This window comes from Dermacentor andersoni, chromosome 8 (assembly GCF_023375885.2).
Source record: "Dermacentor andersoni chromosome 8, qqDerAnde1_hic_scaffold, whole genome shotgun sequence".
Taxonomy (NCBI): domain Eukaryota; kingdom Metazoa; phylum Arthropoda; class Arachnida; order Ixodida; family Ixodidae; genus Dermacentor; species Dermacentor andersoni.
In genome coordinates this window covers 12931534-12959506 of record NC_092821.1, presented here as the reverse complement: position 1 = coordinate 12959506, position 27973 = coordinate 12931534, and the positions used below count along the sequence as shown (strand labels likewise).

Below are 27973 nucleotides of genomic sequence, written 5' to 3'. Positions count from 1 at the left end.
CACATTGCAGAATTTGTATTTAACGCGGAAAGATGAACATAAAAAAACAGCTCTTCAAATATTTCAGTCTTCTAACAAGGAAAGGATACCCTTCAAGGAAGAGCAGCACGAAGCAATATATATTAGCGTGGCACAATAAAAGTATGTAACCAGAAAAAGAAAATTGCAGTTTCTTGTGCTGTGACCTAAAAGTGAATCTTTCCATTCTCAACCTTCATATTTGTAGCCGGTGTAGAGTTTGACTTCTAGTGTTGTGACATGGCCGCTGTTGACATGAAAGTCTAGGGCAGCCGGCAGGTATCCGTCGGCGCTCACCTGCAGGTAGAAAGAGGAACAATAACTATATCGGTGGCAGACACCCTACAAAAATGTAGTATTTATTGGAAGATGATTTGAATTCATTCTTTAAGTTGGATGAAGATATTGTTCCGAAAAAATCAAACAGTAGCAAGAACTGTAAGTCAGGAAACTAACTGTTGATTGGGCGAACTAGCGCCCATAAAAACAACTTACGCTCTAAGCACAACGAAAATGTCTAGTACAGTAGGCTATTTCTGCATGACTGACTCTTCGAAGGTTCCGTGACAATATATGTACCTCACCTGCGAGCCTGACCTCCGGGAATCAACAACAAAAACCAGAAGGTTAGTTCTGTAATATATTTGTCTGGTTGCCCTGATAAGCTTACAGCTGGAAATTGGCTTTCAGTCAAGTAATTATTATTAGATTACAGTTAAAACTGCTTCCTGCAAAATTGTAATTATCTGAAAGATCAATTACAACCATGTGTTTCGCACAGTTCAGAAAGGTAATCGATTACTTTTGTTCATACCGAGTACCTAAAATATTCTCGGTAGTAGATGAAGCGGAGGCGGAAGCGTATCGTAAGTAAAGGCTAAAAAATAGAAAACTGACTTTTCAAGTGATGTTTATCGGTTTTCGTGGTATCGCGTAATGGCGGTGTGTAACGAGAACAAAAAAAGTAAACCCGAGAAGGAGGGATCGGTGGCAAGAATATAACCACGCACGCCACGACGTCCTGAACCCGTGGCTGCTGGAACGTCATTTTCACTGTTCGCCCGCGAATTAACTGCCTCCATATAGCATCGTCGCCGCATGCAGCGTTCTCATGTAGCTGCGGGAGGCACTGAGCGACATCCACCCGGGAGGCGTGAAAACATGCAAATTATGCCTAGGAGCACGTGTAGCTTGGAGCAGGGTGCGAAGCACGGCCAACAATGAACGGGAGTCGTGAAACCAATGGTCGTTTGTCTTTTTCAATCGTTCTTTTTGCGAGTTGCGAGTTTGCTGTCGATTCTTTCGGGTGTCGTGCTCATGCTTCTCATAGGTTGGCAAAGTAAATAAACACACAAACTGTTTTAATGCGTAAGCATGCATTCTTTGATGAGCTCCCCAGCCCTGTTATGCGAAAAGTCGAATGCCTTACATCGGAACAAAAAGTCGCAGTTTCGACAGAAAGGCGAAGCACCGATTGCGATAGCAATTAGTAGATGGCTACACGAAGTAACAATTGTAGTTTTATTGGCCGTATAAACTAGTAAACATTCGCTTACTAGCGGAATTAACAAGCACGGTGTCAAGCGTGTACAGGTAAACATGAATACATCTCGGGCGATGACCACGGAAACTCGCTGTCATAACGCTGGAGTGAGGAATCACTGGGGCAGCAGCGAGCTAATTGAACTTCGTGCCCCCCCCCCCCATCTCTAACTTCAACGCGAACGAACGTTAGAAAGCACAGCGCATGCGAAGCTACCGGCACAACGGGCATTCTGCAAACATCGCAGATCAATTTGAATATGAGAGCCGCGCGGGCGAACACTTTCGTCACGTGGCAGGATACGGCGCCCGCACGGCCGCGCCGTAAGCAGCAGCCGCTAAAGCCCCTTAAAGTTCGTAAAGTATCGATACTCTCCTCCTCCACCTTCACTCCTCCTCGTTTCTCCTTTCTTTCACGCTCCCTCCTCGACTGTGGCGCCACCTACACTGCTCGAGCGTAGCAACGGTGCCAACATGCGCTCCTCGCCACAACGCAAGGTACTAACCACTATACCATCACGGCTACCCGACTGAGGAAGGCTCTACTACGGGAGTCCATTCCTAGCATCCTTCCTCCCAATCCCACTCGCCTTCCTAGAACAGCCCAGGTCCTCATCCACAAAGCAAGAGCTAAGGTATCTATTACACCAGATGTCCTGAGCAAGTGGAGAAGAACAGAAGTAGAATGCCCCAACTGCCCTGCGATCAACGTCGATCTTAAACATATGATCTGGTCCTGTTCTGCCACAGCCACCCTTAGGGACAAGCACACCCGACCTCTAAAGGTGGCATCGTACGAAGACTGGGTCGCACCTCAAGCAGATGCCACCAGAAGAATCAACGCTTTGCTCTCCTTTGCGAAGGAAGCAGGCATCCTTCCTTTCACCTAACCCCCACGCCTATCTTAGGCCACGGGCCATCCCTTCTAATAAAAGTTTCAATCAATCGCCTCGCCACTCCGGAGACGCTTCCCGAGCAAAAATGGCGGTGAAGGAAGACGCGAAGGCCCACGTGATGGTATTAGGCCAATAGCGACGCGGCGGGGGCCTCGGCCAGAGCGCGCGAGGAGGAGGCGGCATTCTTTAAAGCGTGGCACTACTTTACACAGTTTAAGGGGTTTTAGCAGCCGCCGGTGAAGAACGCCCCTTCCCCATTCGCAGCCTCAACTGCGTGCCTCGCGCGCAAGACGAGAGGGTGCGCTTCCGCCTCGCCTTCTTCGCTCACGCAGGCGAGATTGCGCCGCGTTAACCGGCTCACCCTCGCAAGCTTTCACTCGCGCCTACAGCATACAGCGCGCGGCGACGATTTTATCGCCCTTCGGCTGTACGGAACCTCATGGCGAGGGCGACGCCGACGGGAGAAATGCGCCAGGAGTGCCCATATATTGTTACCTCAATAAAATGCGTATTTCCAAAGACATTTAATTGTTATCATAGTGTAAATGTAAATGATTTGAAGCCTTGAGCGATAAGGAAAAATTTCAAGCAGAAAATAAATAAGAGAATACCCAGAGATACATACGGTTCCTTGGAAAACGCATGACGAAGCTTATAGTAGGAGTGGGCCAACTGCAATTTCAGGGTGAGTCTTCTTAATATTTGGAGGTAAGCAAAGTGAAAGTTGGGTGTGGGCGAACTTAAATTTGGAGATGGGTCAACTTGAAATGTGGGTTGGGCCAACGTAAATTAAGGGTGGGTCAATTTGAAATTTAAGGTTGGGCCAACCTAAATTTTAGGGGGGCCAAGTTCAAATCTAGGGTGGGTCAAGTTAAATTAGGGGCTGGGCCAATTTACAGTCGGAGATGCGCACACTTCCATTTCGGGCTGGGCGAACATGACGTTCCGAGGCGGACGCAGTGAAATTGGGGGGTGGGCCAACTTGAAATTTGGATGTGGGCCAAACTGAGATGTTGGGGTGGCCCAATGTCCAGTTCAACGCTGCTGAGCGTCTTTCGAGTTATGAACCCCTGGCGGGCAAGCGAGTACGTTGGGATGATTGGCACATTTTCATTGGGCCTTACCGAGGTGCAGTCAGAACGTCGGCGAAAGCTTGCGTGGACAAGCAGCGCACGCGTAGTACAGGCTTGCGAGGGAGACAGCGAGGGTGACGTTGCGTCGCAAAGATGCTATCTTCCCTCATGCAACGCCTCACGCGATACTGCGGTAGCTGGTGTTCCGTTTCAACCGCCTGCTCCGTCAAGGCGAGCTCGTGCCCGCCATTACGGCACAATTGGTACAATTGCATTGAAGAGGCCCGATGCGACGAGAAAATCTGACAATTGCCTACTCAAGCATAAGCATTCTTTGCCATCGGAAAGGTCTTCGGTAGACGCGCATAAGCTAGGAAAAGCAAGTAAGCAAAACTAAGCAAGAACGAAGTCCCACGAGAGCGAGCAATGCTTATGCATTATAGTACACAATTATGAGAATTTCTGCATGTTTTTTGCTTAACAATCACTTCGCCCTAGAAAAAATTTAATTATGGGGTTTCGCGTGTCAAAACTACGATCTGATTATGACGCATGCCGCAGTGGGGAACTCCGGAAATTTGGACCACCTGGCGTTCTTTAAGTGCACCTAAATCTATATACACGGGTGTTTTCGCATTTCGCCCCAACAAAATGCGGCCGCCGTTGACGGGATTCAATCCCGCGTGCTCGTGCTTAGCAGCCCAATACCGCAGCCAATCAGCAACCACGGTTGGTCACTTCCCCCTAGTCTCAGACCTACTAATATTGCACTCTCCCCAGTTGACTCAGAATCAGCCGCACCGATGTTCTACTCATCCTGGCTAACTCTGACTAATCATATTCTACTCAAGCTCATCAAATTCTCCTCAGCCGAGCTCACTCGCCCTGAGACTCACCGAGATCAAACTAAACGCATCAATAATGAAAGTAAATCTCAGTTTGTCAGGCCTTGCCTTGCGTCGTAAGTTTATGCGCTATACCTTTTTCATACAATTTACTACTCTTGTAGTGTTCCTAAAGGGTCCTGAACCACTTATTGTCGAAGTCGAGAAATTGATTTTTAGTAAACATACACTATTTTAGAAAAACCTTCCCGCAAAGAAATGGCTTGAATGCTTTCAGCAGAAGCGGAGTTATTGGTAACGAATGCTCGCCTATGATCCCCTTTGCAGCACTCCCGCTCCTTCTTCAGTGCCCTGCACTGCCATGGCTACAGCGGAGCGGGGCATGCTCACAACACTCCGTCTACTGAAGTGACCCTGGCATGCACCTCAAATGTGATTGTGGATGTTCCCAAAGACACAACTAATTCCACTTTTGCATCTACGACGTGCGAAACGCGGTTTTCAGCGAGACGAAGTGCGCTCAGTGAACCGACTCGTCGCGGCACCCCGCAGCGGCCGAGGTACATACGCTGTGCAGCAAGCCGCAGCTACACGCAACTGTAGTGGGTGTGCGATATGTTTGCTTTGTTTACGAAAGGGCTTGAGTGCGTGCTCGCGCTCGCGTGTCCCTGCCTGGCCGTGTTACGTGGTGGGGACCGGCTTTGTCCTACACCAGCTTGACAACTACTGATAGTAGCTGCATCCAACTTGCGCAATTTGAAGCGCTGTCAATAGCTCTATACGAAGCGCACTCTTCCAATGCATCCAGACAGGAGCGGCCGGTAGTGAGCATGCGCTTGCAAGCGTGCGCGTGGTCTCACCTGGTGTTTCGCTTGGTTTGAAGCTAGTCAAAATTAGCAAGACCCGAGGACTATTTCCATAACTGACCCTGGGAACATTTAACACCCTAACTCTCTCGAGTGAAGCCAGCTTAACAGGACTCTGAGGAGCTATCAGACATTTATTTGACTTGGATATCATTGGCCATGGTGAGGTTAGAAAAACTCGTGAGGCTTATACAGTGCTGAGAAATGGCCACGTCGTCTGCTATAGAGGACTTCTTAGATGAGAAGCAATACGGAGTAGGATTCCTAATTCATGAGGACACAGCAGGCACCATTGACGAATTGTACAACATTAGTGAGACGGTAGCAGTAGTCGTAATAAGATTTGATAAGGGATATAGATTAAAGGTAATTTGATCCTACGCTCCAACCTCCAGTCATGATGATGATGAATGAAATCAGTTTTACGAAGAGTTGAATTAGAGATGAGAAAAGTTCAAACTCAGTGTACTATATGGCGTAATAGTTCTGCGGAACCCCGCAAGGTGGAGAGCAGTAATTATTAAAAGGAAAGAGAGACATCCACCCATTCGGAGCAGTTGCTACAAAAGAAACAGATAGGGGTTCCTCGAAAGAAAAGCCTCACAGTTGAAGAAAAGTCGTCCTGGTCCGGTACTTGAACCCGGGACTACCGCGTTTCCGAGACAGCTGCTCTACCATCTGAGCCAACCAGGCAGCTAGCAGATGGCCGGGTCAAGTCAAACTTGTCAGCAACTCCAAGCAAAGGCTAGTGTTTGGCGTTTTACTATTGACACATGTACATGTTTATCGGGTGACTACGTTTCCCCGCATAACAAATGTTATCGCACAACGCAGGACGCGCCTGCATATATAGAAATTTCTGGAATGTTATTGATGGTTCCATCCGCTATCCGTCACCGAACCTTCTGCAATCTGATTGCATGTATGCGCGGCGCGAATGGTGTAGAACTTTGTGGGGGACACACGGGTCCCAGCGGTTACTGTAGATCATTCGACCACTCATGTATAAAAGCCGACGCGCTTGACCCGCTGAACACATTTTTAGGATCGCCAACTGTCTTCGCCGCTGCCGCCGTTGTTTAAGTGTAGCCTGTTTTTGTGGGCACAGTTTCACCCAATAAAAGTTAGTTTCGTCTTCCACAGTATTGCTACTGTGATCTTTATACATCAGTACCACGTCACACTGTAGTAGTATAGCATAGTATACAATATAGAGTATACAGTATTGTAATGGTTGTGGTCGGGCATGAAATAGATAGTAGCTGGCCCATGCCGTCATCCAACTTATCCAAGATGAGGATGTTGTTGAAGGGAGAGACTTGTCCTCATCGAGAAGGAGGAACATGGGATTTATTTACGGTATCTACATCAGAACGTTACAGTTCAATCTAGCATGAGTGAACGAGAATGCGCACTTAGGAGCGGCCAAGGGCTCCTTAAATACACCCTGTCCTCCCTAGATCCCGAGGTGAGGTAAACACCCGTTCGACCAAACGGAGCCTCCAAAGTCATCGTTAGCTTACCCGCCTTTAAGGGCGAGGGTTTACGCACTCACTTCCGCACAGATTGCACTGACCACACCAAGGTGAGAGGGTTCTCGCAGACAGGGTGCTTGACCCGAGCGGGCGCCTCTTCATCCCAGCGTGGACACTGCAGTCAGTGGTCGCCGCGCCTGTCCATTGACCGACGACTTTTAAGCTGCGTGAGACGGCACCACAAAACCCCTTCTTCCAGGAGTTCCATCGCTTAAAACGAACCGTGACGGTGGCGGCGAATCCGTTAACAACACTTGCTCCGCCGACTGTCTAGCCATCTCGGCGCCTCACAGCAGGGGAAGCGGCATTGCCCTCCCTACAAAATGAGTCGTCGCCGCAGCCCTGGTGGTGCTAATCAGCTGGGGACTGACGTATTGTCCTTTCAAAGCGAGTCGTCGCAGAATACATGGTGGCGCCTTTCCATTGGTCGCTTCCCCAAGATCGCCAGCCCCCGCCGGTCAAACATAACAGCTCCTCCATGGCCCGGAAAATCTCGACTGGCCAGTGATAATAACCGCTGGGCAGGAAGAGAATGGCTGATGGCAAGGGGGATGTGCCTTGGCTTGCAGCGACCAACTGTGAAATGATGACACCACCCCAAAACATCCAGCAAGGATAGGCAACTGCAAAGCGAACCCCACAACATGGCTCTGCGCCGAGATTACTTACCTTGGATCTCACTTTAGACCCGCTAGGCTTCAAAGAAAGCATAAGTGCACAAACAACAAATGCTGCATTTCGGTACGCCAATTTTTTTAACGGAATTTCGTGCTGGCAAATTGAGCAATCATGGATGGAGTCCTGCGAAATGAGAGGGGATCTTCTTAGCTTAACCAAATTAGCAATAACAACCCCAGAATTTAGGCGGGATCCCTAAACGCAGAATTCTAATTAGCCAGCTCAAACCATCCGTATTGCTATGCAACTTTCCATCCTTATATCTAACGGAGAAGTTGTACTCTGGGAAATGAAGCTCCATCGGAGCGAGCGGCCATTTTTGTGTGACGTTTGATTGAGCCACGTCAGAGGACAGTGGTCGGACTTCGCTCCGTACAAGTAACACGACAACTCCTGGGCTGCCGAAACTAAACAAGCACATTCCTTCTCCGAAGCGCTGTAGGGCTCCGCTTTTACAGTTAGGTTATGGCTGGCATACAGGATAGGATGTTCCTCATTATCGTCGCCGACCTGACTAAGCTGAGTAAGCTCCACGCCCATACCTCTGTCGCTAGCGTCGCACTTAACTATGAATTGCTTTGTGTAGTCTGGCGCGCGAAGCACAGGACGAGAAACCAATAGCGTTTTCAAACTTTGGAAAGCGTTCTCTTTGTCCTTATCCCAGTGCACGCTATTTGGTGCTCCCTTTCGGAGGGCGTCACTTAAAGGACTAGCTATTTGCAAGTAATTCGGAATCTACCATTGATAGTACCCCACAGGTCCCAAAAATGAACGAATGTCTGTTTTCGTGCGTGGCTGTGAAAAATCTGCAATCGTAGCTATATTCAGCTCGGCCGGCCGTCTCGTGCACTGGCCGACAACATGGCCCAGATAAGTAGCCTGCGAACAGCCAAATCTACAATTTTCCGCCTTCATCGTTAAGCCGGCTTCCCTCAACCGTGCGAACATCTGTTTGAGGTGCGATACGCACTGTTCCCAGCTGTCCGAAAAATTGCTACATCAAGATATGGCAAGGCGAACTCCTGCAAGTATTTTAGGACAACATCCAATAACTTAGAGAAGCTAAACAGCGCGTTTTTCAGCCCGAAGCTGAGAGCGACACGGCGAAAAGTGCCTACAGGTGAGATAAATGCAGCATAGTGGATGGCACTTTCAGAAAGGGGAACTTGCGTCTCCCTGCGCGAGATCTATAGTTGAAACGTATTTAGTAGCGCTAACTCTCAATTCGTTCCCCAATGTTCGGTATCGGATCCAGCTGATCCCTAGTGATGGCATTTACCTTCCTGTAGTCAACACACGGACGAGGGTCCTTATTAAGGGTTTCTACAAGTATTACCCATGGCGTGTAGTCACTCTCGGAGGGCTCAATAACTCCCAAATCTAGCATGTGCTGTATCTCTGCCTCCACAATTTCTCGCTGTCGTGGAGATACCCTGTAAGGCTTTGATTTTACGGGTTCGGTTGATGTCAGCTCTATTTCGTGCGTAATTAGTTCGGTTTTACCTGTCCGATCGCTGAATCTGTCGAGATCGCCTGCGTGAGCATGCCGCTTCACTAAAAGAAAACTCCTACAGACATCTAGCCGCCCACTGTAACACGTGTGGCTGCAGTCCGATATTTAAGAAGTGCGAAATAATTGGCAGATATAGTGAAAAGCGTGCGCGGGAAATTTTCGAAGCATTTTGCATATTAAAAAGCGGCGACGCATGCGTCAGCTCTGCGTCCCTCACGCTCTCAACAAAAGAAACTTATTATCTTTTTGGCAGACGGTTATCCTTCTTATCCTTCTTTTTATATTCTTTATGTCACCTTCATGATGTATATATATGCTGCTTCTGCAAATAAAGCATTTGGTTGCTAGTCAGCGCTCTGTCCTGTTTATCGCTCGTCCTGTGTTGCGCTGTTCCTGTTTTTATTCTAAAGATGAACCAACCAGCCCTATTGAACACACTGCTAATATATGAAAGTTTGTGCAACACTTTAACGGGCCCGTCCCAGAGAACATCTAGCTTGTTCTTTCTTGAAGGTTTCAGGATCATTAGCTGGTCTCCAGCGTCAAACGTACGAAGCCTCGCATTCTTTTTGTAAAGGAACTTGGTGTTCTATTGAGCTACTCCCATGTTCTTCTCGGCTAGTTCTTGGGTTGCACTTAGCCGTTACAGCTGATTTAGCACGTACTCTACCACTGTTGGACTCTCTCCTCTTTCCTTCCACATTTCTCTCAACATTCTCAGTGGAGAACGGAGTGTCCGCCCATACACTAGTTCTGCTGGCGAGAACCCTGTAACCTCACGAGGAACCGTTCGCAAAGCAAACAAAGTGGCCGGAAGGCAATTCTCCCAGTCCTCCTAGTGCTCGTAACAGAGCGCCGGCAAAACTTGCTTAAACATGAATGCCACCTCTCTACACTATTTGACAAAGGGTGATAGACGGAAGTCTGTATCAACTTTACCCCGCACTTTTGTAAGAATGTGGACGTCAGTGAGCTGGTGCATACTGACACTTGATCCGCCTGAATTTCGGCTGGAAACCCAACTCGTGCGAATACTGTCAAAAGCGCGTCTACTACTTCGGTGGAGCTGAGCTCTTTCAGAGGGATTGCTTCTGGAAACTTTGTAGCCGGACACGGCATGGTAAACAAGTACCTGTAACACGACTTTGCCTTTGGTAGAGGCCCTGTCGTGTCTATCACAAGTCGTCTGAAAGGTTCTCAAGTCAAGGGCACTACTTTTAGTGGAGCTTTCCATGTTTTCCTTGGTTTACCCGAGCGCTGGCAGGCGTCGCATGATCTTACGTCTAATAGCCAGGCCTATAGCATTGTATTGGCAATCTTTCCTTTCGTTTTGTTTATGCCTAGGTGACCAGACCACCCATTTCCGTGACAGAGACTCAAAAGGTCCTCCCTGTACCTATTAGGTACGACTAACTAATCCTGCCCTTTTGGTCACTGTAGTGCCGATACAACAATCCTGCTATTTCTTGTATCGTCACTTGCGCCTAGCAGTGCCTTCTTTAGCTGTGTGATGCAATTTAGCTAAGCTGTCAGAAATCTTTTGCTCGGCTGCCTGTGACTCTCCATCCACACGTAAGAGGTGATCAAAGTTCGTTGAGGCTGATGCGAGTAACGGCCCTGTCTCGCTTGCGAGTGCATCAGCTGGCGCTTCCTGCAGACGTGAACTTTGACACCATAGTGATCCGCTCTCATTGAGCTGGTCAGATGGCAGGCTTTCCTAAACTGTTTTTTCCTCCCTCGAGCCTAGCTCAGATTCGGTTACTGAAGTTACCTCTTTTGCTACTTCCGCTGGAGCAGCTTTTGCATTTTCAGCCGCAAGCGACGCAATTTTACGAGCTTGGCCTCTCGTCAACGCCTGTACTACGCCCTCGCCCAGGTTAAGCCTTTTGTCACGCAGTAACTGATCTGATCGATTCGAAAAAATGTAAGGGTACTGCAGCGACAAAAATTTAGAGACTGCAGCTTCGGTCACTAGCTCCCCGAACGGTCCACTGATTTTGACTTTGGCCATGGGCATGCAGACACATGCTGTGTTCTTCTACAACCTGTTTGGTCCATGCTACTTCTCCCGTGAAGTTATATGCCGTCCCGTAAGACGGATGGACAATCTTCATAGTGGCGGCACTCTCTCGCAGCACCCGGCATGGTTTCCCATTAACTTGCAGGTCGTGAAGATATGGGCTTAAAAGTTCTATATTCTCGTCTTTTTCATCCACGTAGGAGCAAACTACGCTAGGCTACCGGCAGTTTACAGCGATATGTCCCAGTTTGTGCCACTTATAGCAGCGGAACGGTCTAAAAGATTCAAATTTTCTTTTCTGCTCTTTTTGAACGGTTTCCCCGTTGGAGTTGGAGTTCTTTTCTGGAGGATTTTCCTCCACGTCTACAGGTTCTGGTCGTCTAGTCTGCGAACCCTTTTTGAACGTATATGGTTTCCGCCGTCCATTTCCACCGTCCCAATTTCCGTCCTCGGCGTTCAGCTTTCTACGCGTTGTGTACTCTTCGGCTAATTCAGCGGCCCTTTCCACAGTGTTTACATTTCCTCTGTCTTGCACCCAAAGCTTCACAGATTGTGGGATGCTTCTGTAAAACTGCTCTAGATGCATGCATTCAATAATCATGTCTCTGCTCTCGTACACTTCCGCGCTTTTCAGCCACTCGACTAGGTTGGCGTTTAAGCCGTATGCAAACTCCGGATACCCCTTGTTATCCTTCTTGCCTGTGCTTCTAAACCTTTACCGAAAAGCTTCCGCTGAAAGGCGGTATTTCTTCATAACACTAGCCTTGGCTTTCGCATAATCATATGCATATTCCGCACTGAGTCTGGCGATTACCTCTGCAGCCTCACACGGCAACATAGACAGCAACCGCTGTGGCCATGTACTCGGACCAAAGTTCATCTTCTCGCAAGTCCTTTCAAAATTGCCTAGGAACAAGCCTAGATCAGTCCCGACCTCAAATGGCTTTAATACCTTGTCCATGCGGTATGATTCTGCCTCACTTGATCGTCCGAGAGCCCCTTCACTTCCTTGAGACAACTCCGAACGTTTTCTTTCAAGTTCAAGTTGCATTTTTCTCGCGATCTTTATCGCGTTCCTCTCTCTCTCTCTCCCGTTCTTCTCTCTCTCTGTCCTGTTTCTCCCTTTTTTTTCAGAAGTTCCAACCCCATTTCAATTTCTTCCTCACTGGCCTGTTCGGAAATTAGCTCCAATATTCCGCTTTTAGCATTTCCTTGCGTACGTCTAGGCCCAGTTCATCACCAACAATCAACAATTCGTCTCTCACCAGTGTCCTTAACTCCATGATTGCTGCTTTACTCCTTGGTCCTGCTCGCTAAACCTACCTAAAGAAACACAACCTAGCTAACAATGAACAATCTAGCTTCCCTACTGTTCCAAACAGAACAACCACAAAATGAAGCCTAGAGAGTCAAAGCAAGAACCAAGCACTCCCCGTAGACACAGCACCACGTCGCAAGGTCCGTCTCACCGCTGTCAGCCAGTTGTAATGGTTGCGGTCGGGCATGAAATAGATGGTAGCTGGCCGAGGCCATCGTCCAACTTATCCACGCTGAGGACGTTGTTGAAGGGAGAGACCTGCCCTCACTGAGAACGAGGAATATGGGATTTATTTGCAGTATCTATATGAGAACGTTACAGTTCATCAATCTAGCATGACTGAACGAGAATGCACTGAGGAACCGCAAACAGCTCCTTAAGTACACTCTGTCCTCCCTAGACCCCTAGGTGAGGGAAAACGCCCGTTCGACCAAACGGAGCTTAAAAATTCATCGTAGCCGACCCGCCTTTGAGGGCGAGGGTTTACGCACTCACTTCCGCACAGGTTGCACGACCACACCAAGGTGAGAGGGTTCTCGCAGACACGGTGCTTGACCCGAGCAGGCGCCTCTTCATCCCAGAGTTGACCCTGCAGTCAGTGGCCGCCGCGTCTGTCCATTGACCGACAACTTCTAAGCTGCGTGAAACAGCACCGCAAAATCCCCTCTTCCAGCAGTTCCACCGCTTCAAACGAACCGTGACGGCGGCGGTGAATCCACGAACAATACTTGCTCCGCCGACTGCCTTTAGCGATCTCGGCGCCTCACGGCAGAGGAAGCGGCGCATTGTCTTCCCTACAACACGAGTGGTCGCCGTAGCCCTCGTGGCAGCGATAGGCTAGGCACAGACGTATTGTCCTTTCAAAGCGAGTCGTTGCAGAAGACATGGTGGCACCTTTCCGTCGGTCGCTTCCCCGAAGATCGCTAGCCCCCGCCGGTCAAACGTAACAGTAAAGTATAGTACTATAGTATACTATAGTAATCGGCGACTTCAATGCAGAAGTGGGGAAAAAGCAGACTGGTGAACAAGCAACTGGCAACTACAGCGTCGATTCTAGATACGCTAGAGGAGAGATGCTGGTAAAATTCGCGGAAAGGGATAAGCTGCGAATAATGAACACCTTCTTCAGGAAGCGTATCAGCAGAAAGACGACCTAGAAAAGCCCTTAATGGTGGAACAGCAAATACATTACATTTCATACTTTCTGCTGATCCCAGCATAGCGCAGGATGCAGAAGTGTTGGTAGGGCAAAGTGCAGTGATCATAGGTCAGTGACGTCTATAATTCTCCTCAACTTGAAGAGAAAGACTCAAATTGGTCAAGAAGAAACAGGCCAACCTAGACGCGGTAAAGTTATAAAGCCAATTCACGCTTGTACTTGCAAATAAGTATAGAGTCTTAGAACGGAGACATGAAGATGACATAGAAGTAATGAACTAGGCTGGCTTCAGAAGCAACAGATGAAGTGGGAGGTGAGGCACGAAGGCAACCAGTAGGTAAGCTCTCCCAACTAACAAAGAACCTAATAAAGAAACGACAACGAGTGAAAGTGTCCAACTCCAGAGATCTGACAAATTTCGCGAAACTGTCAAAACTAATCAACAAAAAGAAGATACGGGATATCCAAAATTATAATGTGCGAAAAACTGAGGAAGGAATAAAAAATCAATTGGATGCAGCATGAAATCAGTGAGAAGAAAACTAGGCATCGGACAAGTTAAGGTGTATGCACTGAAAGATAGACAGGGTAATATCATCGGTAATCTCGAAGATATCGTAAAATCAGCAGAATAATTCTATACTGACGTGTACAGTACCCAAAGTAGCCACGATGCCTCCTTTCGAAGTAGTAATCAACAGGTTACAGAGGCTCCTTCTATAACTAGCGATGAAGTTATAAGGGCCTTGCAAGATATGAAACGGGGAAAAGCGGCAGAATAAGATGGAATAGCAGTCGATTTAATTAATGATTGAGGAGACATAATGCTGGAAAAACTAGCGACCCTTCATTCGAACCGTTTATCGACTTCAAGTGTCCCGGAGAACTGAAAGAATGCCAACGTTATACTAATCCACAAAAACGGAGACGTTAAAGAATTGAAAAAATTTTAGGCCCATTGGCTTACTTCCAGTATTATTCTGCATACAATCTACTACTAACAGGATAAACCGGACCCGGGGACCCCTCCTGAGTTGTACGCAAGCGCATTACGTCTTCCGACGCGTATATAATAAAGACCATCATGCATTCGTTCATTGTGAACAAGGCACCCGTATTGGGCGCCGAAACGTCAATCTGTGTTTTGAATTTTTTCAGTTGGCGAGTGTACGTTTATTCAGCCATGTTCTTTCCTCGCCAGACGAGTTTTCGTCAAACCCTAGATTTCAGTATTATATGAAGTATTCATCTAGATAATATCCCATAGAATAATAGGAACACCGGACTTCAGCCAACTAAGCGAACAGCTCGCTTCGTGAAGGGATACTCTACAATGGATCACATTAATGTCATCAATCAGGTAATCGATAAATCCGCAGAGTACAATCACCCCCCTATGGTTTTTATAGATTACGAAAAGGCGTTTGATTCAGTAAGGGTACCAGAAGTCATAGAAGCATTCTGAAATGAAGAAGTACAGGACGCTAAGGTAAATATCTTGGAAAATATCTACAGACATTCCGTAGCTAACTTAATTAGGGAATTGGGAGATGCCTATAAAGAAAGAGGACAGACAAGGAGACACTATATCTCCAATGCTGTTCACTGCGTGCTTGGAAGTAGTCAAGCTGTTAAACTGGGAAAGCTCACTAATGATGATCAACTGTTAATATGTCAGCAACGTTCGATTAGTAGATGACATTGTCCTGTTGGACAACACTGGGGACGAGTTACAACAAATGATTGAGCACCTTAACAGAGATAATGTAAGAGTGGCGTTGAAGATTAATAAGCAGAAGACAAAGACAATGACCGATAGCCGCCAAGGGAACAAAAGTTCACGATCGCCAGTAAGCCTCTAGAGTCTGTGAAGGAGTACGTTTACCTATGTCAATTACTCGCAGGAGACGCTGATCATGAGAAGGAAATTCACGGAAGAATAAAAATCGGTTGGAGCGCATACGGCAGACATTGTCCGATCCTAACTGGAAGTTTACCATTATCATTAAGAAGGAAGGTATACAACCAGTGCATTCTACTGGTGCTAACATATGAGGCAAAACTTGGAGACTGACAAAGCAGCTCGAAAATGTTAGGGACCGCGCAAAGAGCGATGAAACGAAGAATGTTAGGCGCAACATTAAGAGACAGGAAGAGAGTGGTGTGGATCAGAGAACAAACGAGGATAGCCGATATTCTAATTGATATTAAAAGAAAAAATGGAGCTGGGCACGTCATGTAATGCGTAGGTTAGATAACTGGTGGACCATTAAGGTATCAGAACGGGTGCGAAGAGAAGGGAAACGCAGTCGAGGATGGCAGAAGACTAGGTGGGGTAATGAAATTAAGAAATTTTCAGGCGTTAGTTGGAATCGGTCGGTGCAAGAGCGGGGTTAATGGAGATCGCAGGGGGAGGCCTTCGTAGTGCTTTGGACATAAATTAGGCTGATGATGATGATGAAGGCTATGACACCGATAAGCAGGGCGGCCAAAGTTTATTGCAGCGCGAGCGGCTGTGGCGGGGCGTGAGCAGACTACAGCCGACTTCTTCCGGAAGTACTTAATTATTATAGAAATTCGAAAACAGATTTTCACTAACTTCAGCATGTTTATTAATCTGCGTCAATATATCAATATACATACACAGCAACAGTAGGAACAAGCGAACTGATCCGAACACTTTTCCTGACTGATGTCAGCTATTGGCCAGTAGAAACCGCCTATGGGAATTTGCTATATTACGAAACAAAGCGTCCAGAAAAGAGTAAGGAGAAGGCTTCTGTTGAAAAGAGAGTGTTTAAGAAACGGTGACTTCGCGCTCCGCTAGCAATCTTTACGTGCCTCGCAAGGACCGCGCATGACTGCAACAATTTGGCGGAAATGTTCAGAGCAACGTATCTCATCCGCGGACTGCGTATTTTCACCAAGTCCGACTGGTGATTCAAGAGCCCTCTAAAGATTCGTCCTTTCTTCTCCCATCCTACATTTCACACTCGCATCGATCACCAAATGAAAGTTGAAGCACCAGCATGCAACTTCATATCTTACTTTCGCTCACTGATAGCACGCACTGTCGATGACTGGAACTACCTTCCCGACTCCATTGCTACCATCTTTGACGCCACCAAACTCAAAAAGGTTAGTAACCGCTTCACATGTGCGGTTGCCAACCGCACATATGCCCACGGGCTTCGAGAACAAATAAATAAATAAGCCAGGGTATATCGCACACCGAGTCACCAAAGACTCTCGGACCTACCTTCACTCGGCCTCTTTCGGGTTGATATAATTACGGACACCGTCATATTAACCGAATCGCGGGATCTGACTCCAATAAATCTCACGGAATCGCCAATTTACTTATTGTATTCGAACTCGCTGGCCTATAGCTAATGTCAATTATCTATCCACTAAAATGATCATTATCATTGATGATCAGAGTTAGTTTCAAAGTCATGGTCACACTCACGTGCACAAACATGACAAACTGCCGCGCCCTCGCTGCCACACTCACCTATTTAGGTGCTGGTGAATGTTCATAATGACGTCCATTCATGCTGACCAGCGTTTACTGATAATCTCATAAGGGGGTCAAATGAGGAAAAGCAGTAGCAGCAGCAGTTCCCGCTGCCGCTGCTGCCACTGCCGCAACCACCGCCACACAGGAGTGCGGTAGAGACGAAAGGCAACGCGGGAAACTCGCTTGGACCTTTGCACCACTTTCAATGTGCACAATACCCTCTGCAGCTCCCTAGACATCACCATTTTAGCCTCTTAATATCTGCAATTATCCGTGACTCCCCGCAAGAGGACTGTAGAAACTGCAGCGCTTACCTTTCTACTAACGTGCAAGTCCAGAGGCTAAATAGGTGGAATTGTAGAGAGGAGAGGGGGGAGGAAGCAGAGATAGAACAAACGCAATCGTTAACCGAGTGAATAACGGCCTTGTCACTCTTCGCTCGCGTTCCTATTCAGCGGGAAGTGAAGGAGGATAGGGAAAAGGTGTCGTGAGAAAGCAACGAAACGCTACTACATAGACCTGACAGCGGTTGCGGGGAAACGGGACAAATTTAAGTTCAAGGTACGGTACGGCTCGTTTCTTCTATTTCTGAAAATAAACAGCGTGCAAATATGATAAGCGGGCAACTTACGCCGGGCATGCAGAAAAACCGCCGCTTTAGTTAAAGCACAGAGCAGGGTCTAGGCGACGCCACGGAAGCATTCGCGCGTCAAATCTACACTTCTGCGTCTTCCGAGCTCGCGATTTTGATCCCGACTGCTGCAGCCACATTTCAACGGGGGCGAAATAAAAACGTTCATGAACTTAGATTTAGGAAGACAGTAAAAGGCACTATGGTGTCAAAATTAATCCGGAGTCAGCCACTACGGCGTGCGTCACAATCCGATTGTGTATTTGGCAAGTACAGCCCCATTATTCAATTATCTTTTAATACTTCTGCCACGATGCGATAAGCCATGTGAGGTAATCACAAAGCTCAGTTTTCTCAGAGGTTGTAAAATATGGCACACAACAACGCGTCAACAAGCACCTCTCTCTGTGCCTTCCATGTACCACGCATACAAACAGCAGTGGTGCACGCGAGGTATCGTTTAGCATCAACTCGGCACTCTCGTGTTGCACTAAAGGTTGCACAAAAGAAACATTCGCCATCAACGTAACCGTTAATTATCGTCAATTAAAGCAAACAGTACAGAAATCTTCGCCTACATCGATTCCCAGAGTTCGTGGGATCATAAATGCAATCAGTGCTGCAATGCGGGCTTGTTGGTGTGGCATCTTCGAACACTAATGTAGCGCATATAGACGAGGACGCAGTGCAAAAGTCATGCCAGGATTTAATGCACACTAAGCTTCACGTTCCAGGTGACATGTATGGTGTACTGGCATGGGGCAGCGTGTCATCCGCACAGCAAAACGAAGGGAGAACCGGGGACGCTTCTGCGATGACGTCACCAGACAGGCGCTGCGATCGACTGGCGGGCCTAGCATGTGAAATTTAAAACCATTGTGCATAACTTTGTGCAGTTATAAACTAAAAGAGCCAGACCTACCCGGACTATGACTCCTCAAAAATTCTATCCAGCCGAAATCACTCAGGCTCACGAGCCACTCTTAGTTTGAGTTAGTCTGTGCGAGTCGACTAGTCAGTGAGTTTGCCGACTTATGATGCTTCCTACTGTTATCTCTCGTGATTGCTTATCCCGCCTGCGGCGTGTGCAAGCCCTGGTGCATGTGTTTTATGGCTGCGATTGTGACTCTGTGCTTCCAAAAGTGTAACCTCATTTGCCTAGTAGGGCACGAGGGGCACGTGCTCAGCCCTGCGCTCTTACGCAATCTACACATTGGAAAGCCATCCCATACACCTGACTCTGAATAGATCAAATTCCAAGTCCACGCGACTTACGAAGATGCAAGTATAAATGATGTAAGCCTGAATCAACGCCACTTCAGGTCAGCTCCGTCTTCGTTCAATGATTTCGCCAGGCAGTCACCGAAAATCACCGAGTTTTTGCTACCATCTCACGCAGCAAGTTACCAAGATTCTGCCGATACCAACTTCAAAGTGGGAATCCCATTTTTTGAACTTCTACGCCAAATTTCCCTCTGTGCCACACCGGCAGTCGCCGCGGTGGCTGCCGCGAGCCTAGGCCTATAGGCGCACCTGCGAAAAAGAGTACACGTGGCGCGCACCCACGATCACTCGCAGACGGAAGAAATGGAGGTTCTCGTGCAAGGGGAGAACATTTCCCAAGAAGAATTCGAGCCCGGCACGGGCTGGAGTACCGTCGGCTCGAAAAAGCAAGCCGTGGAGAGATCCAATACGACCAGTTTAGGTGCCCATTTCGCCACCGGCGGAAGGAAGCAGAAGCGCGAGCAGAGGCTGAAACAGCAGTTAATCAAGGCCAGTCGCATGCCATATCTACCGAAGGGTGATTTCAAGATTATCATCCGCCCAAAGGGAGGCCTCAAGATTGCCGGATTAGGAGGGGCCCGAGTAGCCTCGTGCGCGTACCAAGCTGTTGGCATACCCGGGGAGCACAGGGAAGACGACACCGTGTGCCTCAACGTACAACAGAACATTATCGTAGGGAGTACCCCCAGTGAAGCCAACGCAGACCGATACCAAAGAGTAAAGTGCCTTGTGGTGAACGGCCAGGCCTATGAGACCAACGCATACGAATCGGCACCAGACACAACTTCCAAAGTAGTCATCAGGGGTATACCTCTCGAAGATTCACCCCGGGACATCACCGCCCAGGTCGTCACCCCCAAGAATCCTACGGCAATCGCTGCGAAACGACTCAGCAATACCACCACGGTTATCGTGCTGTTTTCCGGACTGAAAGTTCGCTCCTTCATCCGCTACGACGGCGCACTCATCAGGTGCGCGTTGTACAGAAAACAACTCGACCTGTGCTTCCAATGCGGCAGACTGGGCCACCGCATCGACGTGTGCCCCAGTCTGCAGGACCGCATCTGTAGAGGCTGCGGCACGGCCAACCCAGGTCTCGACTACCAGTGCAACCCCCTTTGCCAACTTTGCCGGGGTGAGCACTTAACGGCTGATAAGAATAGCAAGGCTCGCTTCAAGACGCCATATATAGTCAGGAGACAACGTTGGGAAAGACAACGACAACAGGAAGAAGAATTCCTAGCATCGGAAGCTACGAGAGAATCAGTTGGACGCCCTTCCCGGTAGCCCAGGGCCCGTTCACGCTCGAGGGCCCGCTCGAGAACCAGAAAATCCAGATCACGGAGCCGCACACCCGGACCGGCCCGAACCAGATCCAGGAGCCGTACGCGTTCGCGGTCCCGCCGCAGCGGAGGCGGCCCGGCGGTAGAAGAGGCCAGCAACAAGGTGAGCTGGGCGGACGCGGTCAAAGGCTCGTCGCGCCGCGGCGGATCTGAGGAGACTGCAGCTTCTAAAGAAATAGCAGCAATGAGACGGGAAAATGCGCAATTGAGAGAATTATTCTCGCACTTGATGAGAGAAATCCAGGATCTTAAGAATAGTCGAAGGGTGGAGATATCTCCCCGTCTGAGTACTTGTAGTGCACGTGCAGCTGGGGTAACGCCTAATAATAGCATGGAGGAGAACGACAACCCTCCGCCACCTAAGGGAAAGGCTCCAGCCGTTAGCAGCCAAACCGGATCACAACTGATAGACCTAGGGCAGAAATTAACAGAAATGCAAAACGTACTCAAAGAACAAGCGGAAGCCGTCGGCAACCTCACGCTGGCGGTCTCGACCTTAATGTCGAGACTTGACCAATTTGAAAACAATGTGGCCAACCTAAGTCTTAGGGTAGCCAAACTACAGCCAGCTACCAACGCAGGGGCCCCCATAACTGGGGTCGCATCTAATCAATTCCACGACACCCCTGCAAACACCGCAGCAGCATCTGGGGTCGTTCAGAACGCCACCCCACGACCAGACCAAAATAGGCAAATACGGTAAAAGATGCGCGCTGACAATATGGCAGTGGAATTCCAGGAGTTATTCAGCAATAAAGCGGTCCTGCAACAACACCTTAAAAGCAAATCAAAACCCGCTGTAATAATGCTACAAGAAACACACGGATTAGCAAAACTGCCTGGTTACCAAGCCATTGGCCCCCCATCGGGGGAGAACCAAGCGGTAACTACTTTGGTCAGGAAAGGCTTAGTGGTCGTTCATCAGGACATTAAGGTAGTGAAGATTGAACAAGTATTCGTAGAAATTATACCCAAAAGCAAGAGCCAATGCAGCACGTTTTTCCTCAATCTATACAGCTACCCTGCGCACATACGACAGCGCTTCCTAACCCTTTTTAGGAGGGCCACCGGCATTGCGGGCTGCCATCCCCTACGAATCGGGGGGGGGGGGGGATTTTAACGCCCCGCACGGAGCGTGGGGCTACGCCTATACGAGAGCCAAACGCAAGGCTTTATGGCAGGATATACAAGAGACAGGCCTGACCCTCATCACCGACTCCAGCTCCCCCACCAGAATGGGAACCGGGCTGACAAGAGACACCACGCCCGATCTAACATTAGTGAATAACGCGAGACGAGCGAGTTGGAATAACACGTTCGAAGACCTTGGTAGTGCCCACAGAATGCTCGAAATGAAATTATTGGAGAATTTAAAGATCGACCCCAACAAAACCTTCAAATGGACGGACCTACACCAGTTCCGCAAGAATCGAGCCGGAATGACGGACGCGCCCATCACAGACATTCAACAATGGGCCGAAAAAGTGATGGCGGACGTCAATAAAGTAACAAAGACCGTGACGTCAGAACTCCCCATCGAGAAGATCTACAGCCGCCTGTTACACATGTGGGAGGCCAAACGATCGCTTCAAGCCAGGTGGCAGAAACAAAGACACAACAGGAAGTTGAGGAAGCGCATAGCGTTACACAACAAACAAATAGAAGAACACTGCAGAACTCTTAGTAAACAACAATGGGATGAGATCTGCAACTAGATGGACGAACGGATTGGCACCAGTCAGACATGGCGCCTGCTCCGACACCTGCTAGACCCGACCAAGACCAACGCAACACATACGGAAACCATGCGCAAGCTAATACACACACACGTCAAGGACGAGGAAGAAATCCTTTCCGAAGTCTGCGACAGATACGCCCCACATAGCCCGACTATTCAACACGGGGAATACACGGGAAAACCCAATTTCTCTCTGGACAGAGACTTTGGCGAGGCGGAAATCCGGGCTGCTTTGCAAAAGCTCAACAGCAAGTCGGCCCCGGGACCGGACAGCGTAACTAATAAGACCCTTTGTAACTTGGACAACGAGACCATCTCCGAACAGACCAAGTACATTATAGATTGCTGGACCCGAGGATGCATCCCTGACCAGTGGAAAAGAGCAAAAATGGTGCTAATCCCCAAACCAGGGAAACCTCCCGATCTGGCCAACCTTCGGCCAATATCCCTTACGTCGTACGTCGGCAAGTTGATGGAGCACGCCTTCCTCATCCGGATCAACGCACACTTGGACGACGTGGAAGCATATCCGGACACCATGCTCAGGTTTCGAGCTCATCTCTCCACGCAGCATGCAATGTTGCAAATCAAGCACCATATACTCGACAAGACAAGAGGTACCAGGGCCATTCTAGGATTAGACCTCAAGAAAGCCTTCGGCAACGCAGCTCACGGAGCCATACTACGCAGCATTGCCACACTCAATCTAGGAAACCGAGCGTACAGCTATGTTAAGGATTTCCTCACAAACAGGAAAGTCTCCTTAACGCTGGGCAAAGTCGCATCCGAAGACAGGAACATAGTCAGCGTCGCAACCCCGCAAGGCGCGGTCATCTAGCCGATGCTCTTTATTCTGATTATGATCGGCCTCCCCGAGCGCCTCAACGCCATCGAGGGAGTGCATCACACAATATACGCGGACGACATTACGATCTGGGTGTCTGAGGGAAGCGACGGAGAATCGAACAGCGGTTACAGACCGCGGTCGAGGTGGTGGAAGAGTACCTTGTCGGAACCGGTCTCGTCTGCTCGCCAGAAAAATCGTAACTCCTCCTCTATCGCCCGACTTTTAGGGAAAGACCCCCAATGATTACATCCAGCATGCTGCATACGATGAAATTTGCATAGGCACCAAAGACGGACAAGAAATACCCAGGGTGAAGCAGATTAAAGTGCTCGGACTCATCATAGATACGAACGGCAACAATGGAGAAACGGTCAGGCATTTGGAAACTAAGATCCCGAACACGATGAGGCTCATCAGAAGAATCACCAACAGACCTCAGGGTATGAGGGAGGCCAACGTCGTCAGACTCATACACTCTTTCGTTATTAGCCACATTACCTATGTGGCCGCCTACCACAACTGGTACGTGGCCGAAAATGCCAAACTGATAATATGCCAAATACCTTTATTAAAAGAACACACAAGATGGCACTGGGCCTTCCAGAGAGCAGAAGCACGGAACTTCTGCTACAGCTGGGCGTCCACAACACGCTCGAAGAGTTAATTGAGGCACACCAAATCTCGCAACTCGAGAGACAAGCGAAAACATGAACGGGCAGGAGCATCCTGGACAAACTCGGGATAAGTTATCACAAGCAGCACGGTGACAAGACATCTATTCCAAGCGCGATCAGGGAAAAGCTTCAGGTGGCTAATATACCCAAGAACATGAGCCCCGAATTCAATCAGGGTCGAATAGAGAGAAGAGCCAAGGCTTTACTCCAAGCCTTCGGTAGGGACAAGGAAGTTCTGTTCGTAGACGCTGCAGAATACGAGGATCGACGTGCTTTCGCAGTGGCCGCCCTCAATACGGGCAAACAATTGGTCAGTTCTTGTAGTATACGTTGCAAAAACCCCGAGGTAGCGGAAGAGGTGGCGATAGCCCTAGCCATCGTTAACCCCAGTTGCAGATATATACTCAGTGACTCGCAGACTGCGGTCAGAAACTATGCACAAGGCAGAATTTCGCCGAAAGCTGAGGCTATACTCAAAGCCAACGCGAACTATGTCACCTCCGAGGAGACGGAGGAACGACACATTATATTGTTCCCGGCTCACACGTCCCCCGACACCCCCGTACCCAACCTCAACGAGGAGGTCCATCGCGTCGCGCGAGGTCTCAAATTCCGCGCACGCGTAGAAGGATCCTCTTTTGGTGTTGGAAATCCAACGGAGGTATGGACAGAGAGGGACAGAATGACCAGGTACTGTGATATTACTAAATTTTATCAAAACTCCAGGCGTGTTTATCCGCCCCCTAACCCCAAACTCGACAGGGCCCAAGCGGTAGACTGGATGCAGTTACAAACAAAGACCTTCCCCAACCCTGTCCATTTCATGAGGATATATCCGGACATCTACTCAGACGATAACTGCAAACTATGTGGCAGGGCTCATGCATCTCTTAGACACATTCTCTAGGAATGTGAGGTTATATGCAGAGAAAATGCATTTCCCCAGATGAAGCTGCGGCGCGATGGACGGCCGCGTTGCGCAGCTCAAACCTCGAAAATCAATTATGGGCCATCCAGCAAGCCCGTGAGGTGGCGAGGAGACAGGATTTCCGGACCTCCTCGGGGGTGGCCTAGGCCCAGGCCACGAATTTGCCGGATTATCAATAAAGTTGTTACCACCACCACCATCATGCCCATAATTTTGTGCGTCTGTGATCATTATGCATTGGTTGCACAGACTGAGCCCATGGTTTCGTGAGTTTCAGTGAGTTGGCCTTACCATTTTTGTGTGAAGTGTGAACGTTTAATCAACGCAACAAAACCTAAAGACACAAGAATGAGCGCTATGATACATTCCCTAAGTGCATCGCATCTCACATCGCCAAAAATAGCCGATGCAAAGTTTTTGTGCACAGGCCGCCTTTTTGGCTTCGCAAAAGTTGTCGGGGTTGGAAAAGGGAGCTGTCCTGTAAAACAGGAAAACGCCAATGCAGAATTAAGTGTCGTGCTCCCAATGCTGATTGCGTGCGCGGAGTCGTTTACCGAATACCACTTTCCTACGGTGCCTGCTACGTAGGGCACAGCGGCGAGTGTGTAAACGACCGACTGCGCGATTGCTATAACAACATGTGAAATGGGAAGGAAGGTTTCTTATCCTTTCGTTGCCAAGATCATGAGTGTGGTCCAATATTTCAGCGCACCTCTGTGGCCAGCAAGCATAGTGATAACTGCAATCGCATTATCACTGAAGCTGCCCTTATGGTACGCGAGGACGATCGTGTAACAAAGCTGACAATGAAGTGCACTTTGAGTGCATGTGCATCTAACACAGTGATGGATTATGTTTATTGATTGTGATTCTTGCTTTCTTTTTGTGATGTTTTCGTGTTCTTCCGAGTTTGCAGGATCGCTTACCTCTAAATATCGCTTCAAAATACACCACAGTAGTATTAAAATAGCCTTTGTTGTGTCTGTCTTTTTCGGGGTCTTCTTTGTTTGCCTCATACAAAAATGATGCAGTGGATTACACTACTTCATCTTATCGCAAAATTCAATGAGCCAGAGTGAGTACATCAGTCTCTGAATCCGTTCGTGTGAATGATACTGCCTTGAGTTTCATTAGGTGTACGCTGATCATTGCGATCGAAGCGGGCCATTTTTGAGTAAGCCGACATCGGGGTGAGCACTTATAGTACATAGTTAGTCTCAGTGCCTTATGTTTACTCAGCCGACCTACGCCTTTTCAAATGTTATCCGTTGGCTGTAAGAGTTTGGCAACATCAAAAATTCTAGATTCTTTTATTACAGTACCACAGATAACGTCTGAATTGGTGAGCCTCGAGTTATGGTGCTAGCTGGAGTTGCAATAATTTCGGAATTTCGTATTTTGGAGCATGTATTGTACATTAAATGATACTAACAATACTCCTTAATATTGTTACTTGTATTTGATGAGATTTGTCAAGCACAATATAAGACACAAGCTCATTTCCTTATGTTCTTGTTACTAAGCCTAGCTCAGGCACCACACATTTTATTTTTATACTTGATACAGAAGCATCTAAAAAACAAACTGTCAGTCATAAAGCGTTTTCAGGCTATCTTTAGCAGTCTTTTGTTATGCGCCTTCATCTACTGTATTGTGAAAAGAAACTCCTTTTCTGCTCGTCTCTTCGAAGAGCGTGTCCAACACGCTTTGTTGGTTTCTGTAGTGATTTAGCATTATTGAGCAGTATTTTCTCACATCGAGGGCAAGTTAGCAGTAATCTATAAGAAGATATGTATGGAGCACTCTTGGATTACATATCGTTATTCAGCTAACTGCACAGTCTTCTTGCACCAAGTACTTCAGCGAACCCGGCGCATAACAGCCACTCTGCGTTTCTATTTTTACGGATCCCCATAAAATGTCGTCCACGAACATTGCTACTTCAGATAAGCAAAATAAATGTGCTATGTCAGAAAAAAGGGCTTGGTTTCGCTACGACTACCAAAGGAGCCCCGTCAGAGAAGTTCAGTGTCTTTTTTTTTTCAGGATCATTTTCGCACCGCTTGCAATGTTCAGATATTAGAATGAAGCTGACCTCAATTTGCAACAAATATGGAAACATATGCAACTGAAGAAAATCTCACCTACAAAGACAATTTTTTTACAAATAACCAGTTCTTCCTTCCTTGATTTTTATTTGTTTATTTATTGCACGTAATTGCTACAAAAATGTTCACTGGTAATTACATTGCCGGTGCTAAGTTTCGTACAAACATTCTGCAGGTCGCTATTCTTCTTCTTGGAGGTTTTAACTGACCATTTTATTTATTTTAATGTTTCTGATGGTTGATAGACCCTTTTTTATTGAGATTTTCTTTATGTTTGTATGACTTCTGCATCTGACGTGCTCCTTTGCTGATCCTGCTTTGTAGCGGGTAGCTGTTTGTACAGTTATTAAAGCGTAACTCTTAGGCACTTGTTCCTTTGGCGGGTGTCCGCGTCCCTCGACCTAACCACGTGAAAAAGCACAGCCAAGGATGAAAGAGCGAACGCGGAGCGCGTCGGTGAATGCAATACGTCAACAGCGAAGAGAGCGCGAGGAGCAAAGCGGAGCAGGGGCTGCACTGGAACCATGAGGCGGAAAGCGGAATGGCGGGTATGGCGAAAGCGTGAGAAGAAAATCGTAATGTTGCGCAAGACGGACTCTGCGGCGACGATGGCTACGAGATGGCGCCCAAGTAGCTGCGCGTCGACTTGCTGAAGAAAAAATATGATTTGATTTGTTCACCGATGAGGCCACCCATACCACATATGGAAACAAAGCACTGCATGAGTAGAGGTCTGTCTGCGGCGGACACTGTGAATCGCGTCCGCGCGTCACCCACACGCTGCCTCTCGCGATCTCCCGATAAGCGAAGCAGTCGCACCACACTTCGCTGCGTTTGCGACGTCCCGCACGCGATAGATTGTCCGCGCCAGCCAATAAATCGCGAAAGTAAAGCAGATATAGAGCTGCGCTCAAATTTTGCATTAAGAAGTATCGTTCTCGTTGGCGATTTTTTTTTTTTTTTGCTTCGGCAACCACCCAGGACCATCTGGGAAATAAAGTGGACCTACTTAAATTTAATTAGGCATTTGATCGATGAGGGGTACCAACCCGCCCTTATAGCGACTTACCAGGAGCATATAGAAACCAGGAAGTAGCATCCTCCAGAACTCGCCGAATTGGTTGCTGCGGAACCCTACCGTCCTGTTGTTGATAGCAAGCAGCGCACCCGCCACAGGCTCGCCACGTCGGTTGGTAATGGTGCCTCGGACACCTGCAATACGGGACCGCACGTGTGTCTGCTCTCGCATTCGATTTGTGTTCCTTGTTACGCACTGAAGACATAGGGGTGAATCTCCGCATGTCTGCCATTGGCTGTTTTCGAGCAGACGCTCTTTCGACGCTAGCGCCAAGGTGCCCTTCAGTTACGGCCCTAACAGCAGGGTGATGCAGAAGCAAAATTGTGGCGCACACGATTGTTTACGGTGTCATGGCAACA

General features: G+C 48.2%; 1 long non-coding RNA gene across 1 annotated transcript; it reads right to left on the bottom strand.

The window, feature by feature from the left end:
• Nucleotides 1–27894, bottom strand: LOC129383611 (uncharacterized). Its single transcript, XR_011896227.1, has 2 exons — nt 27606–27894; nt 1–315 (listed from the first exon to the last, which is right to left on the bottom strand). It is a non-coding gene; the product is annotated as an uncharacterized lncRNA (long non-coding RNA).
• Between the last annotated feature and the right edge of the window lie 79 nt (nt 27895–27973).